This window comes from Emydura macquarii, unplaced genomic scaffold (genome assembly GCF_026122565.2).
Source record: "Emydura macquarii macquarii isolate MOO-44397 ecotype Brisbane River unplaced genomic scaffold, CSIRO-AGI_Emac_v2 contig_1644, whole genome shotgun sequence".
NCBI lineage: Eukaryota > Metazoa > Chordata > Testudines > Chelidae > Emydura > Emydura macquarii.
In genome coordinates, this window is record NW_027131781.1 from 15,910,130 (window position 1) to 15,927,788 (window position 17,659).

Sequence of the window (17,659 nt, forward strand, 5' to 3'; positions counted from 1 at the left end):
CCAACAAGTTGCAAGCCTTATTCTGCTGAGGCTGGGAACTAACAGATCACAGGGCTATTCACAGTTAAAAAGTCATTTGGTCTTGAGGAAAGAGAAGAGGGGGGATCAAAAGGACCAAGCAGCTTTTAAAGGGAACTCTCCCCTGAGACTGGAGAAATAAATGGTTTGTAAGTCAAGGGAATGGACGACCTTAGCCAGATCCTAGAGGTCTCAGTAGGGTCTATGTGAAGCTTATACCTACCTGGCATTAACAGGGCTAGTGGAAGAAGGGGAGAGTCACAGCTGTGCAAAGACCCAAAGATTTTCCCTTTTAAAATCATCTGAAAATGTATATTCTAGATTAAATTATCATCTAAAATCTCCTAGAAAACCACACAAGTATGTGTGGTTTAACTAAGCACAGCGTAAACCATTTTTATGATATATACAGTATACTGGACATAGTTATACTGAAATATCTTATCAGGAATAAGATATAGTGGCATAACTAAGGCCCCACTGTGTGGGTGGGAGGGGGCCTACCACTTTAACTATACCGATATAGTAAAAGAGGTACAACTTGTGCATGTGGACAAGGCCTCAGAGCAAAAGACAGCCTGACCAGGATCCTGCATTCAAATCCAGAACAAGCCACTGACTCATCGCATAAATTTGAGCAAGTCATTGTACTTCCTTACATCTCAATCAACAGGGTATAGAAAAAGAACCTCAGAAATTTGTACTAATCACTGGTTCAAAACAAAATTTAAGTTACCAAAAATTAAAAAAATAAGTCACCCATTCATCCAGACCACTTTAGCAGCTTTAGACACATTTTAAATCTGTCACCAAAGCTCTCTTCTTTAGCTACTTTCATTAATAATCAGGAATTTATCCCTACAAAATCTTACAAGTAAAAATTACCCACTATTCGTAGTGGGTAAGAACTGAGGTGACTTGATTTGGACATTTTTCCTGGATCCTGATTTGAATCATACCAAGAAATATGTAATAATGTAGATAAAATAATATAAAGATCCTGTATTTATCAATATTTACAAGTCAAACATTTTATTGTGAAATGCGGATACAAGACAGCTCTATCTAGACCCAAGAGCAAGCTGGAACAAGAGGTTTAATTTCGAAGATATATACAATTTTGATCGGAAAAAAGGTTGATAAGAAAATAAGCCAGATTAAAAGATGGAAAAGGAATTTGGACAAATAAATTGATCTGCATGAATGGGTTCCTGTATGGAAAAGGAGATGTACATCTTCTATTTGTAAAGAAAATTTTTATAAAATACTGTATAGGCAGCATTTGACTCCGATTAAGACCCATCGTATTTTTGTTACTAGGGAGGCGTTCTGTCAGAGGGGTTTTGAGGAAAGGAGAACATACTTGCACATGTGATGGTTGTGTCCAGGAATTAGATGGTTTGGGGAAGAAATTAAAGAAATTCACCTTATCACAAAATGCCAGCTTCCTAGAGATCCCAACCTGCTTGTTTAATAATCCAGTAAAGGATCTACAACTTAAACAGAACAAATTAATTTATTTTTTACTGTTACTTTATATTGCACATTCTTGGAAAAATGTGTCTTTTCCTCCTATTTAATTTAATACAGTAAAATACGGACTATCCTGGTAATGAGAAAGCTTTCGCACCAGGTACATACACAAGAAAAGCACCAAAAAGAGGACAGGTATTTAGGAATTTGGTCCCTTGTTGTAGCACACTCAGAGGAGGAGGGCTCTCCACTATTAAGCTGACCCTGCATAAGTAGTCAGTAATGTCCAATGCAGTATGTTTTGTAACTGTGTCTTAATAAAAAGGTTTTTTTTTAAAAGTCTTCAGTGAAAAAGATAGATTTGTTCTCCAAACTGAGTTTACTTACAGGGTTTTTGTGACCACTCACCTCTTAGATCTCTTTGATTTGCATAGTTCAGGGCCACTCACTGGCAAATCCCTCTAGGAAATTATTTATTAGATACTAGTGTGGGGGTATGAGGGCAAACTTGGTTTGGAGCTGCTTTAACACTACTTTGATCTTGGGGCTGGCTTGGCCTGGTCTGGTCTCTGGGGTAATTTTGAACGGCCTTCAGTTTGTTCTAATTTATGCCTGATTACCCCAAGCACCAAAAGGCAATTCTAGTCTATTGTGCACACAGGACTGTAGATACATGTGGACATCCAAAATTCGAAGACTGGAATAAACTATTTGTTTTTTCAAAATAGGGATGACTCTGTAACTCCTGAGTAGTGAAGCAGAGCCAAGAGTAAGTTATGCAAGATCCTCCCCAAGGAGTGAAGAGAAATGTTTTATTCAGTGCCTCATGCTGTGTGCTATATTTATACCAAATGTATCTCTGTGCATTTTAAAAATGTTATCTATTAGTCCTGTGCTGCAGCTGCAATAACCTCGGTGTACACTGTAATTTAAAAATCAAGACCTACATGGCCCGTATGTACCATTGTACACCTCCCATCTGACAAGTCACTCATCCAGGAGGCTGCAAAAGGCAGAAGAGCATCACATCCCTCTAACAGACTACCCCTGAAATGCTTCTCTTTACTCAGTGCAGAGTGGTGCTTAAGATAAGAACTACATGACTACCACAGGCAAATGTATCACCACTTTCTCCAGTTTAGGATAGTATTAAATTATCAAAGATTTCACAGTGTGTTTTCTCACCAGAAATAAAATATCCAGATTTGTCACCAGGTTTACTTTACTGATAGCTAATGCTAAGGCTGCTTAAAAGAGATTCTTTGCTACTCTTATGGCAAAGGGGACAGAATTCTCTGTTGCAAGCCTTTGGCTTTGCCCCTGGTACCACAGTCAGCAAATTCATTTAATCCGCACAGTGATACAAATTGCACAGTTTAATTTTCATTTTAGAAATGTGTTTAAAACCACTGTTGTACTGGGGCTTGAGTCATTTCTTATGTAACAAACTGACTTTTTTAAAAAAACATTTGCCATTTCAGGCTTACTGGATTCTTTTTGCATCTTTTCAGCAGGATTTGAATGGGAAAAATTACACAATATTATTCTGTTGCGTAGGACACAGCTTGCATCTGTTATGACTTATTCTCTGAAGTATTGTTGAATCTCACAATACTTCGTGTTTTTTCTTAAAGCCCCAGCTTCTGGGATCATGTGAGAATCCCATCTTTCATTTTCAGAAAACAGCATGTTTCTAAAGCCTCAGGGCTTCAGAGAAAAAATAGAAAACATAATCCAAGTGCAGCCTAAAGGTTCAAAAAACAAAACAAAACAAAAAAAACAGAAGGTAAATTAAGGAAGAAAAATGTTTAAGTGCCTGGATTAAGGAAGAAAAATGTTTAAGTGCCTGGATTTTTAAGCCAATCCCAGGATTTTTGAGCACTTGGAGTTTGCAATACTGAATCTGACTACTGTGCCTTGAAAGAAAGATGGAAAGAAAGAAACCTCACTGCTGTAGAGACAGCTGCCATTTTGTGTTCAGATGCAGGCTGCAACAGAGAGGAGACATAACCAACTAACTGTGCTCTCTCTCAGAGACTTTATTGTGGATTAAGAGACGAAAGCAATAAGCACAAGGCCATTCTGACTGAAAGTGTAGGGTTGCTCTTCTATAGAGAAACAGAATAATTGGAATCAAGCTTATTGATAAGGCTTCAATACAAGAGCTTATGGGCCATGTTGGTCAGGTGATGTAAGTTATCGTAGTTCTATTCACTTTAATGGAACTACTGTGCTTTACATCAGCTGAGGATGATCACAGAGGGGGCTCAATACATTTTTATCCTTTCTTGTACAAAAAATCTGACTTGGCTTACCTCTCAGTATATTTAAATTTATTCAGCAGCAGCCTACCCCATATAACTACATCTATTCAGTGATGTAGTCTCTATTACAAAATTAATACATTGAAAAGACCACAGGAAAAGGTCTGGAGCTACCTCTTGACCTTTTAATAAGTTCTTATCTTCCAAAACAAAGAATTTCTGAAAACTCTGCAGCTTTGAATTGCTGTCTGTCTCATGTAATAAGCAGATCTGGTAAAATGAGGATTTGTAACATGATGAAAGTTACCATGACAGGTCTTTCTGTGCCAGATTTTTATTTATTTATTTAATTACAGGCTAACATTGAATTGCAGCTTTTTTTTTTTAAATAAATTCTCCTTCTGACAAAAATACATCAAGAGCATATCAAACGCAACAACAATAAACCCACTAAAGTGCTGCTTTTGATTCAACAAATCTGTGTTTTACAACATAGTGCAGATCAGTCTCAGTTTAAGCTTATACGTTAAATATTGGCCTTATGCAAGGGACATGGAGCCCTCACATGTCCCCTTGACCCCTCCCCCCATTAACCTCCAAAGGAAACTAGTTACTTATTGAAGATCCTTGAGATGATCAAGTATTGGAATAACTGATTGGTTTTCCGCCACAAACCAGAGCACAGTGCTGGGTAGGGTACTGATAGCACTGTAGGGAGATGCCAAGGCAGGTGGAAAATAACCCTCTCCCCCCAGGCAGTAAAGCAACTAGGAAGTTGTTCCATGACTGCTACTGCACCCTTAAATTGTAGTATCCCCGTTATCATTATACATCACTTTGTGGGTGGGAAGGGAGAGGGGGGGAAATCTACACAGCAGACATCCTCTAGCCCCCTCCCCTGCTAGTACACTAAACTCTGCATGATCCAGAGGGTGTAAAAATCCTTACACAGGCCCCATCCCCAATCTTGCCTTCCTCCCTAGTGCAGCAGACCTGCTGACAGGGGAGCCTGCACAGCTATGGCGACAGGCTCAGGATTGATCATAATTTTAACTAGATTACTCAATGTAAGCGATTACTTGAAAAAAGTCAAGTATTCAGTTTTTGATGCTACTACCCCAAGAAATAAGCCTTTCCAGTGTTGGACCAAATATTACTTCATCCCCACTCAGCACCACTGCAAGGAATCAAAAACAAAGCAGGGAAACACAAGGAGAAGAGAATGAAAGAGCAGTAAAGGAAAACTTCTTGTTGCTTTGATCTTGGGTGGAAAAGAGTGATAACGTAGCTCCCAGCTTTCTGTGCTCTTCCAGTAATCCACTGCTGGCCTGCCATGATTTACAAGGCAATTTTTTCATCTAGATCTTCTGGTGCCATCGTAAACCATAATGCTGTCTGTATACTCAGGATGTGCACTTTGTAAATGATGTATGAAAAAGTCAGAGTGATGGAAGGCTAGATAGATCAGGCACATGCTAACAGACTAAGAACTCTTCCAATTCCAGGTTGCTAGTTCAAATCCGGCCAATGCTGGTAGTTACTGGAACTGGCTGAAACTCAGAATTTCTCTTTGGTGGGAAATCTCAACATTCTGAGACTTCTTTTCATCCCAAATCGGAACAAAAAAATAAATCAACATACCAAAATTTACAGTGAAATAAAAATTTCCAAAATATTTCATGTCAGTAAGGACAAACTGTTTAATTTCAACTATTATACTACAAGGTTTTGACTATTATAAATTTGAATAGCTAAAGTCAAAATAAAAATGTGTCAAACTTATTGAAACAAAATGTTTTGCTAGTTTCCATAAAAAAAACAAAAAAACATTTAGACAACATCAATACAGTCCCACAAAACAGCTTGTTTTCATCAAGTCAGCTTTTTATGATAGCAAATTGCCCCATTGGAAAGTTTTTAACCAGCTGTAGTAGTAACCCAACATTGGTGAAATCTGCCAGATGTTTATTAGTTTATGTGAAATAAGTTGATTGTTGCAGGCCTGTTTCTAGCAGTCAGATGACTTGAGACTTTAATCACAGAGAGACCAGGTACACAAACAAACATGCCAGTGGCAGTGGGGACTTCTTTTCAATGCCCTAAAAAATCTGAGCAGTTTATAAAGTTTGAGTCGTGTTTCCATTGCTTAGTACCGAAGCTGTCATGTGACCTTCACACTCTCTACCACCCAGGAGCAAGAGGAGATGGCTCCCTGCAGTGCCAGCTAGTCAAAAATGTACATGTGCTGGAAGGAGGGGAAAGCCTTTCCTAAAACCCTTGGAACTGATCCAGACTAACCTAGGAGGGGTTAACGTACAGGGGAGCACAGCTCTCACCCCCTGCTGAAAGTAAAGCAGGTCTCCTCTCCTTCTTCCCTTTCCCTGGCTTGGGGGCTCCCTCTTCTCCTACTTCTTTTCTGGATGGTGAAATGAGGACGTCGACTGCAGAATCTAAGGGAGCAGCAGTGGGAAACGGTGATGTCTGGCTGAGGAGCTTATGAAGCTCTAAAGCCTTCTTGCTGTTAAGTGGAGCAGCAGTGTTCTGGATGGCCCTGTTCACCATCTCTCCTCAACAAAAAGATCAGCTCCTTCCCCATTAAGATTCCTCTCTCCCCTTCTACGTCAGCCAGATCCCATGGGAAACAAGAACCCTGTCAGTTCCCTCCCCCAACCTGGTACTACATGGTGGAGGGGAGAGACCAAGGACTACAGAGGAGTGTCTAGGGAAAAGTGGAAGAGTGCACATCTCCCTAGATCAAACGTAATGCAAACGACAGTGGACACAAGAGCCTTGCGTGTTGCCCAGAAGGATGCTGGTGAATTTGAGTTTAGGATCTCTGAGAAAAAGGTCACGTTTCTTATCCACTTAAATCTGTACCACAGGACAATCAGCAATCATAGTTTTCGGATACTTGACTCCACTTTCTTTTCCTCCTATGGTGTATTTTGGCTGCTTGGGCTTCTCAGCCCAAAAACTCATCCTCCTTCCCATCCTCCAAACAATCATTAAAGAAAGAATCTTCAGCCTTGAGTGAGGCACTTACAATCCACCACATCAGGATTTCTCTCGCTTTCCCTTTCTTCCTTCAGTCATGTCATAGCCTTCGCTAGAAATACATAGAAGCTAAAAGCTTGCTCTGTCTGCTTTTAACCTCACAGATGCTATAGATACTACAGTTAATTGTACAGCACTTAGGAGAAGTGAAGTGCTATGTAAGAGCTTATTATTATGACCTGCCTCTAGCAGAGAAGTAAGCACATTGATATCTTTAAAAAAAAAAAAAAAAAAAAAAGCTGTTTTCAGTGTTAATGTCCTCAGTTCTATAAGATTAACAGAGAATGGTAACCTTGGCTATAAGATGGTTCAAGGCGTTTAGAAAAAGGATGTAATTTCCTATTGAATTCAGTAGCGTTTTAGAGCTATAGAACCAGATTAGTTTTCCCTCTGCTACATTCTATAGGACATTTTCATAAGGATCTCCCCTGTTAAATCCATCTCTACCCTTAATTACTTCCCCGGGCTTAATGACATAACTAGTGTCAGCCTCATCTAACCCCATCCTTTACATACAGAAGATAAGATAAAAAATGTTCACAATCAGATGACAATACATGCCTATTCTCAACAAGTTTCCTTTGCTGGCTCGCCTGTCTGCAGGGAATAGTTAGTTACTTTTCTAGGCTGAAAAAACCCTGAAGTTGTCCTTGGAATGATTGGGTCCATTCATCTCAGTGGGAATGTATTCTGACTTCATTATCTGAATGCCATCATACCTCTCACCTCCAAAGAGGCTCGCTGTGCCTGGATGCAGTGCTGCAGGTTTTTTTCCAGTTTAGTGCCCCCTGTAGTCATTCTAGTGTCACAATGGTCTATTGTGGTACGAAGGCTGGCCCTCTGGCCTGGTTACCGTTCAGTCCATTCCCCATCTGGGGAATAACAAAAAAGTCCATAAAATAGAAAACTCAAAATCTAATGGCTTTCAAGCCTATCTGGCACTCTCTATTCTTGGCTTCTTTTATTCTTGACACCTGTGCTTCCCCTCTAGGTCTAGAAGAGAGGCAGGGGACCCCATGCCCTCCTTTGGGTTCCAGTCCAGGGACCCTGTTTAGGCAGCTCAGGGTTATTTCTTCAATCCCACCACATTTTTCCTGGGCTGCTCCTACCTTTACCTTACTCACTGGTGTCTCCACAAGATCTCCAGGCTCTGCTATCCCCATCTTCACTTTGGTGATTCCTCACAGCTTCCCCGGGGCAATTCCTAAAAGCCAGTCTCAGCTCTTCCCTGCAGCAAGGGGACTGTACTGTGAGCAGTTCTCTCTGTCTTTGCCCCTGACAGGGAGTCTCTCTCTCTCCTTTGAACAGGAGCTCCCTCTCTCTAAGATTGGAGTTGTACCTCAGACAGCCACTTTCCCTTAGAGTAGTCAGTACTACACCCTCCTTCTAACAGGGGCTCCCCCTCAGCACTTTCTCTGGAGATGGGGTTCATGTCTCAGGTCTAATACCTTAGTCAGTTGCAAGGCTTTTGCCAGCTCGCTTCAGCTGAACACCCTTCCCAATTAGGCTTCCAATCTAGAGGGTTCAGCAGGTCAACCTTCTCCTGTCAGTGTCTGCTGTGAGGGAGGAGGCTGCCTTTATGCTAGCCTCTTCTCCCAGCTCATCCCCAGTTGATTGGGAGAGAAAGAGGAGTCTTGCCCTGCCTTATCTGCAAGGTTTCAGGCTCTTAAAAAGGTACAGTCTCCAGGCTCTTTCCCTAATCACTATTCATTTCTAAAACATTTAGATCTTTATATGTGCCTATTTGACCCTTTCAAGCTCTTAAAGGGCCAAGCCATGTGACAGGGTAGTCTGACCACTAGGTGCTACTGCCCTTGATGGTAGACTACCCTGTCACACTAACCCAATACTTTTACCACAGAATCACAGGGGAATAAGTAAAATACTTGTGTCTGGCTTCCCATTACATTATTTTTAAAGTAATTTTTCTAATATTTCCCTACTACCATTCGGAAACACAGCATTCAAATTTCTCTGGAACAATTCAATGTCTCTATGCCCTTTCAGATTTTTATTTCAACAATTAAAAAATAAACAATTCATTGAAGGAGAAAAAGCAAATTTAGAAGATACAGCCTGTACAAATTGGTAAAGAAAAGACTTTTGCAAGATTAAGATATACATTCATTTAGCAAAACACCACAGATAACTATCAAGTCTACACAGTGGTAAAAACAGCTGAACCAAACCCACACCATATCTTCTAAACTGCCTACCATCAGCAGGACAGCCCCTACTGTGATGAATCACAACTACAACATTGCCTAGTCTAGATGCAGCCCATTCTAGCAACTGCAGGCCATCATGCAGCTGAACTGCTGGCATAGACTGGTCACAGGCATTTTACTACCTGCTTTTAGCAGATTTTCATGACATGGTAGTAAAAATGCCAGAGTTCTGTCTACACTAGCAGCTTAGCACCTGTGCAGTTGCATTATTGATGGCAGTTGCTGAAATACAGGTACTAAGTTTTTAATGTAGATAACACCTATGACCTGCAGCTCTCAAGAGATTAAAATTGTCCAGCTCAAGTTATTTCAAAGACAAAAGTCATTTCTGCCTATTCTTTACCCTGTCAGCAGTTCCAGAGACTAAGAATGTGTTGGGTTTAACTCAGACATTTCATAAGGCTCAGCTCTAGAAGGTACTGAGCACCCCCAACTCCCAGAGAGAAAGGTTTCTAAGCACTTTGAAGCAGTGCTCAGCCCCTTGCAGCCTTCTAGGCTGAGTCCCTAGGCTAGAAATCTCCCCTAAAGAAGTAGATTCCTACTAAAAAGACCTGACCCCACTGCCCTCAGAAGAGTCTCTTTTGCCTACCAGAAAGCTCAGATTTTATTAATATATTTATTTAAGAATACTGCTGTAGATACAACCTAGTGAAGGGTAAAGAAAAAAGTCAAATGGTGGGAAGGAAGAAAGAGAGAACAGGAATGAGAAGAACAGAAAGGAGAGGAAAAAAAGAAAAAAACATGGAAGTGGAAGGAGGATTAGAGGAAATGAGAAGGTAAATTGGAGGAAATAGAAATGGAAGGAAGATGATCAGGGGGTGGGAGGTGTGAAACGAATAGAAAATTCTGGGATGATGTTTAGAAAGCTTTGGCCTCTCTCTCCACCACCTCAAAGATATGAAACAAACATTTGGCATATTCAAATGGTCTATGTTCCCACAAGCAAATTCTTGGTAGGCCTGAGCTGAACACTGCACTCCAGGAAAAATTAAAACCTCACTCCTACAAATACACACAAGAATCATTCTTTGTTTCTCTCTCTCAAATCTTCCTCCAATAGCCAGAATTTTTCCCAGGTGAGCAGCCCCTCATGCTCCCTCTGTCTCTCTCAAATTCCTCACTATTCTAAGCAGATCCATTTGCAGTTTCCCCACAGGTAGAAACAACTGCTCATATATTTTCTCTTTGATATGCAAATATCATAATTTGCCTTTATTGTTATCAATCTCTATAACAGATAAATATACCTTATAGATTAACTAAATAATTTTCTAACTGTTTTCATGGAGCTGAGCAATTATTTTTAAATCCTGCTATGAGGCATAATAGCTCACTTCACACAGCCAGCTGTAAACGTCCCATAATGCTTGGGGAAAGCCCAGGTTGAAGTGTTCTATATCCTAATGATATGTTATGCAGGGGGGAAATGTATTTGTAAGGAAATACCATTAAGATAGGTAAGAGTTTATAAGAAAACATGAGTCCTAAAAGGAAAAAAACAAAACACTGTACAGTAAAATGCTTATAAAGGGAAAATATCTAACTTTGCAGTTTTCAAAAGGATTTCAGAGCTTGTGCATCTACTATATGGTGAGGAAACGAAGGAAAAATCCAAGTTCTGGAGAGAAATACCGTTGGACTTACAAGACCTTTTTGTTCTGGGAAACAAACTGAGGAAGGTTTGACAGATGCAATTTTTTTTTTTTTTAAATTAACAAAGACATTCCGCTTTAGTATGATTATGATTCCTCAAGCTGTAAAGTGCAGTTGGGAAAATCTGCTCATTTGAAACCTGCAGGGATAGTGACTTCTATTAATAGTACAGGAGCATGTTCTGGCATTAAAATAATGAGGAATACTAATTTCAAATCCCTTTCAACTCTTTCTCTCTCTCTCTTTTTAAAGCCATTTCTGTTCATTTTCAATGTTTTTGATCAGTTTTATTTTGTGGACAACTGTTCCTGGAAATATATTCCAGCAAAAACTGTTTAAGTTCCTATTTTGTATATAGCAACCACCTGCCTTGGAGAGACCACCTCAAGGTATCTGCAAGCAATTTATAATGTTAAGTTACCTGTATTAAGTGGCCCTCTCCCGTGTGATAAGTAAACAAAAACAAAAACAAACACTTCTGAGAAATGGTCTCAGACACAACAGCATCCTCGTGTAGGAAGCCAGCTGAAGTGTTGTGGATTTCAGTGTCCATAAGGCATATATCGTATATTCCATATACACAGTTTGTGTACAGAAGATTCTGCACTATGTATAGGTCTGGGATTTTCAGAGGAAGCTAAGGAAATTAGGTGCCCAACTGTCTCCTGAAACTCAGAGTTGTGCACTTACCCCAACCCCCATCCCAGATTCTTTAAAATCTCAACCTTACATTTTTATAGGAAGCCACCAGACAGCAGTTACATAGAACTGCTTTTGTATTTCACTTGTGATTGGGGTCACACAAATCAATGTTTCAGATCTAAGTGATCTTTCAGAAAATTGAAAATCAATTTTGATTAGGGATTTGTATTTCAAGTATCTTATATTTAAAAAAGCAATTAAATAAATTAGTCTTTGTATTATTTATATTGCAACTGTGCCCAGATGCCTCAATCAGTGATTGGGGCCCTATTGTGCTAGGAATTATACAGATGAGTGAAACAAAGACAGTTGCAGCCCTAGAAAGCTCACAGTCTAGCTCATGACAAAATGCAAGAGGTATTAATTAGATTGTAAATCTTTTAGGGGCAGGGACCATCTTTTTTATCTGTGTTTGTACAGCACTTAGCACAATGGGATTCTAGTTCATGACTAGGCACTACCATAATACATATAGTAGGTGGATTGAACAGACAAATGGGGATGGAGTGGAATAAGGAAGAAAGGAATAGTAAAACTGGCTATGTTTGCATAAATCAGTAATCTCAGTGGTCAGAGTACTGGATGTCTGTTAAGTGTGATTCAGTCAAATAAGTATGAATTAACTGTTACTAGGATTTTTTTCAGCTTCTTTCTCTCATCCCCCCAACCACATTTATGAAGAGGAAAATGAAAGATGACAGCCAAACACTTGCCAACCAATACAAGGCAAGGAAACTCATTGGGTGGTTTTTCTCTTCCAATCTCATCATCAAAGAACTAAGCAATGCATGGACTGACACACAACTGTTCTCCTCAAGCAGTTATCAATATCAATCTATATTAGACTGTGACCACAAATAATGAATGCTAAAGGAATAGCATGTGTTCCTGGGTTAATAATGGACATGTCTTATTTTACAACTCTGTCTATAAGTGTTATTGATATAGCAACGCTAATGTAAATACTTCTGCACAATAGACAGATAAATGGTGCCAAACAAACAGCGGGTGTCTAGTCCAAGGAGTTTACGATCCAAAGGCACACTGGTACAATATCAAACACAGAATGGTGTAATATGGCCAGACTACTTAATGGAGTAGGTGGGTGCTTGGAAGATTTTCTGAAAGCAGTGGCAGAAGGAAGCGTGGTGTCCACTGTGCAAAAGTCTCTTCCAGAAGTACAAACCATGAAAAAACCCCATGAAAGGCAGAATGTCTGCAGTGGGCGAAACAGTCAAAAGGTTCAGAAAAGAAGCATGGGCAGAAAAAAAAGGAGTACAAGGAGGACTAAAAGAGAGAACAGGGCCAGTTCAGAAAATGCCCCCCAAATGAACCACAAGAGGAAACCCCTAGCTCCATGGGCCCCATCCCACCAGGAACAAGATGAAATGATGCTGCTGTGTTTGCCATATATGCTTCAGTGCCCCTTATAGTGGATACAAACAGATTTGTGCTAGCTAAGATTTTTGGGGGGATAATTTGAGCTTCATTAAGGATAAATACGCAAACCATTTCTAGATACATTCCCTTATATCCCCCAACTTACAGAACTAAATCCTTCCTCCATATGGCATGGCAAAGCTGTTGGAGGCAGGGTCAGGGGAGAAAAATATATATTGAATCCAGGCCTTGCAGATAGGAGCTTGGAATGAATATTTATTAGAAATAACCCTGAGATATGAGCCAGATACATACCTGTTAGGCAGATCAATAGAGAATTTTGAAAGAGAGCAGAACCTGAACTGAAAGTGGAAGAAGAGAGGAAGCTAGCACGAGGATTCAATTCAGGGGGATATAAGCATACAGGGTTAAATCCTGGCCCTGTTGAAATCAGGGGGAGTTTTGCTATTGACTTCAATATACTCAGGATCTCATCTGTAATGTCTATGTGCCCTCTACATGCGGGTCTGTCAGTGTATGATGTTGGCTATATATTTTTTAAACTTGGAAAATCAGTTGTGTGTGTTTTAAAGTTTGAATTTCTGTGTGATCACGTAACACCATCCTTTTGTTAAGGTTCTGATCAGTAAGTTAAACCTTAATGGTTTATGCATCCTTTGATTGTGATCACATAGGTAACAATTGTTTGTTCTTTCCTTAAGTCATCTCCACAGAGGTGTAGTTCAGGATTGCTGTTAGTCAATACTGAATCCACCTGACCTTTGATTATAAATCTTAGCCGCCTAATGGAAAAGTAGGTGCCCCATCAAAGAACTGAACAGCCACAGAAATACTATACAAAAGTAAGATGACCAGAAAGAAAACATATTGTCCATGTACATAAATTTTCATTTTCTGTTCATTTCCCATTTAAATTCTGTCAAAGGGCCACATTCTATCAGTATTAACATACATTTGCACAAGAACGGCAATGTATTTTCAACATAATACTTGTGTACCCAGCTGAAACAAAAAATCAGTTTTATATTTCAAAAGCAGTAATATTTCATATAAATGGTTTAAAAGGACGCGAGTCATCTTATAAATGAATAAGCCAAAAGAAATTTCAGAGAACCTCTGGCCACATCTGCAAGTCATGCAGTGAAACATTTTTGGACCCAGCCTAGCTTCCAATGACTTCAGTGGAAAGTCTCACATAGACTTCAATGGGAGATGCAGAGATCAAAAGGGTCAAATTTCATAAAATAAAAGGTTCAAAATTCAGTAATGCTTTTTAACCACCATGGTATATTAAATAGGAAAGACTATAATGTGATATAAATAGTACTTTGCTCCACACCATCTGGCAGCTGTGCAGACACAATGGAAAGCAGTTCAGAACATTATCAATCAATTCTAGACCATTTAATTACAATGTATACCATACAGTAGAATAAAAGTGTCTATGAAGTTGACATTCTGAATTCAGTGTTCTCATTCATGATGTACAGAGACTTTGTATCTCTGAGCATGTTACTGATATCGTGCAGGAATTTATTGATTACACAATCAATATCTATGGACATATTTCAAATGACAAACTACATGCAGTATGGGACTGAAGCCTCAACACTGAAATTACTCATTGCAATTCTCTGTTACTGGGTACTCTAAGAAAAAGTGTGCTACTGATTTAATGGAGCAAGTCCATAGTGCTTTTAACTTACCTTCTCATATGCTGCCACCTGCTAACATCTCTCCCTTAAGTCCTGATATCATCTGTTCCAGTACCATTGTAAGTAAAGACACATAGCCTTACTGCAGAGTTAACATTTTTCTGTGAGGGCCTATGACTCCTTGATGCTACAATGCAGTCTCCTGCCAGAATAGCTGCGTGGTATCTTTTTTGGCTCCAAAGCCCTAAATATAAAAATAAAGAATACTTAGGATGGCATTACGACTGGAAAAGCCCCAGAGATATCTTTTATTCCATATAAAGGCTTCAAAGTCATGCAAATCATTTGTACACTGAGTCATAGATCCCGGAGGTGAAAAAAACCCTTTGGGGGTTTTCCCCTATTCACTGCAGAATTGTTTTCTATTATACATTTACTAGCATTTTTCCAGTTTTAAATGTGTCAAACCATGGGGCTTCAACTGATTCCCTTGGGAGAAAGCTAATGGATCTGTCAGAAAATGCATCCTGATACTCAGCCTAACAGAAAGATAGCTGGAATCAAGAGTGGGAATTTTGTGATACTGTATCGACCATAGATACAGCATAGAAAATAATGCATTCATTTTCAGGATTGCTATCAACATTTAAAAGTAAATTTTAGATGAAATCTAAGACATAAGCAGCATTAGCACCATTCCATATTTTAACACTTATGCTACCTCCACACATCTCCCAATTTATGTTGACTAACAAAGAGCTGAGTTTCAGCATCTCTGACTTGATAATGCATGGTCATGGCCTGCTGAAGCAAATACAACCCTACCAGAAGCTCTTTGATTGATTATGTCCCTTGGCTGTAAGGGCCATGATTCACTGTGCAACCAACTGTTCTGACTTTCTGTGGAACTGGCACGGTATAGATTCCAGTGTGAAGGAAAACTGCCTTTGCAGTGTTGGGTAGATTAACTGGTCAGAGACTAAACTCAGTTATACCAGAGTAACAGAGATCAGAATCCAGCCCACTGTATTTAAATTTGTAAGAAACTAAAGAGAAGGATATATCAATCCAATACAATTCACACTCAAGCCAAGATACTGACAGCTCTATAATTACCTTCATCAAGCATAAATGACAGTGTCTCTTTGTTCTCCTTTTTGTCATTTCAGAATCTTGCCTACCATTTACATTCTCTGTTCTTTTTACAGAATGGAGTTCGGTCATACCAGCTCAGTGAACTGAAGTACCTCTGATTATAGGTACATTCCAATTTCCAAGGGCAGCCGGAGCACTTTGCCTACCTGATCTGCATCTAAAACGGTAGCTATTTGAATGCAGCTAGCTAGAAAAATCAAGATCTCCAGAAAACAGTATTTCAAGGCCAGATTCTGATGTCCTTGCACAAGTTGTGTATCACACGCACAGAAATCCCATTGATTTCTCCCCCTAATGTATCATTGCCTGAAGCACCATTTCAGGGGACTGTATTTCTGTGACTCTCAGCTTTTAAGTGATTTCAGTAGGACTACTGGCAGAGTACAGTGCTACTCAGCATGAGTAAGGGAATCAGAATCTGGCCCTTAGTATTTACAGATACTGAATTGGAGATAATGTGACTTCATTCCCAAGAGTGTTGAAAGTACTTTGATGAACATCTTTGCAAATTTGATCCTCCATTTCCTTCCTCCTCTAATTTTCAGTACACCAGCAGGTAGAGATGTTTCAGGGGATAATTATGGATATACAGGCAGTCAAATAGCTTGCCCCAAGTCCACCTATATTATAGACCTGTAATAAATAAATTTAGGCTTTTGAGATATGTATGAAGCTGCTGAATTGCAGAAAGATTTTTAATTAGAAATATTCTTTAAAAAAAAAAAAAAAAAAAAAAAAAAAATCACACCTCATTTACAAGGGACAATGCAACAATACATTCTGTGAAACCTATCTTCACCTTGTAGCCTTCTTACCACACACCGAAAAGGTATATAAATGGCTGTCGCTCACACACAAAACGTGAAGTGAGAGAGACAGGACTTGTCTTTCCATCAAATAACACATTAGGAGCTTTACCCAAACCCCATTGAAATCTATGGAAAGTCCTTCCTTCAATTTTAATGGGCTTCTGATCAGGACCTAATACAGCCAGAATCTGGCAATCCAAGACAATAAGCAGTTGGTTTAAATATTCACTTATGTCCTAGCCAAAAACTTCCTAATAATTTCAGTGGATGGTGGGGCCTTACAAAAATCATCAACTTATTATGAACTCGGAAAATCTGCACAACAGAAAGCAAGTACCTTAAAGCAGATTTGTAAGAATATTCTGATCAGCCTTCCAGATTTAACGATAGGTCTCAGCCCCTGTGCTACTGCTGGTGACCTGTTCCTGCAAACCAGTATATCAAAGTACATACCAGAAACATCACATGTAAAACTAGGGACACACTAAAAAGGAACTGAAAAAAAAAATATCCAACATAAATTAGACACACCTGCTGGCACTTCAACTCACTTGAGCCTTCAATGGAATATAACAGCCCACAGTGCACTGGGAGAGGTGAAAACTGCTGTTAGGGCCTAATTCTGATTTATCTTACATTGGTTTTATACAAGCATAATTCCACTGGTGTCAATGGAATTACTCCTAAAATATACACACATTGTTATAAATGAAACCAGAGTCAGGCCCTTAATCTGTGGATTTAGGATCTCACAATGATAATGCTGGAATTTTTAATGTTTAATTAAAGAACAGTCTCTGCACTTGTAATTTGGGCTGGTATTTTTCCTTCTGTTACATATGGCCAGCCTGAATAACTAGTGATATAGCAGTTCTGACTGACCAAATGATTCCTAACACTTACCTTCTTAGGCTGCCATTTAAGTTAAGCTGTTTCTTTTCCAGCATAAATACACACATAAGCATACTAACTAGATAGTTCTGTACATGCTTATGATATATGGGCCGAATAATAACCTAATTGTTAGCTACTGTGTGTTTATCTTAGCAGTGTTGTGCCAATATTGTAGAACTGTCGAAATGATGTTTCCACTGTTCTATCAGTTTGTATATGTTGGTCTACTGAAACCTTAATATTTTCATCAAATTTCAATATGATAAAGGCCACATCTCTACTACACCAAAATAAGCAATTTATGTTGTATTAGGATCTCTTGTATTATATTAGCATCTGCTAACTTTTACAGG

The 17,659-nt window shown here is 39.2% G+C and overlaps 1 long non-coding RNA gene across 1 annotated transcript in view; it reads right to left on the bottom strand.

Moving 5' to 3' along the window:
• Window positions 1-17,659, bottom strand: part of LOC137158341 (uncharacterized) — a 110,152-nt gene that overhangs the window by 80,170 nt on the left and 12,323 nt on the right. The window contains exon 2 of the long non-coding RNA XR_010921379.1: window positions 14,500-14,692. This is a non-coding gene — a long non-coding RNA (uncharacterized lncRNA). The remainder of the gene's footprint in view (window positions 1-14,499; window positions 14,693-17,659) is intronic.